This window comes from Odontomachus brunneus, unplaced genomic scaffold, assembly GCF_010583005.1.
Source record: "Odontomachus brunneus isolate Ranch 3 - 2012 unplaced genomic scaffold, Obru_v1 Obru_scaffold_056, whole genome shotgun sequence".
Taxonomy (NCBI): domain Eukaryota; kingdom Metazoa; phylum Arthropoda; class Insecta; order Hymenoptera; family Formicidae; genus Odontomachus; species Odontomachus brunneus.
The window spans coordinates 572253-572452 of NW_022639506.1; positions in this window are offsets into that span (position 1 = coordinate 572253).

The window sequence follows — 200 nt, forward strand, 5'->3', positions numbered from 1 at the left end:
CGGCACCACTAGGCTTCTTGTTATCCTTGTTCTCCCACCGTCTGCGAGGCGCACCGTTGTGGTGTGTGCCTGTACTCTTGTTTGTTTCTTTAGCATTTTCGCTGTTCTTTGGTTGATACAGGAGATCTCGGATCCTGAGTCTAGAAGAGCTTCGAATTTGTTGTCGTCAATTATTACCTGTATGTACGGTCTCGGAGAGT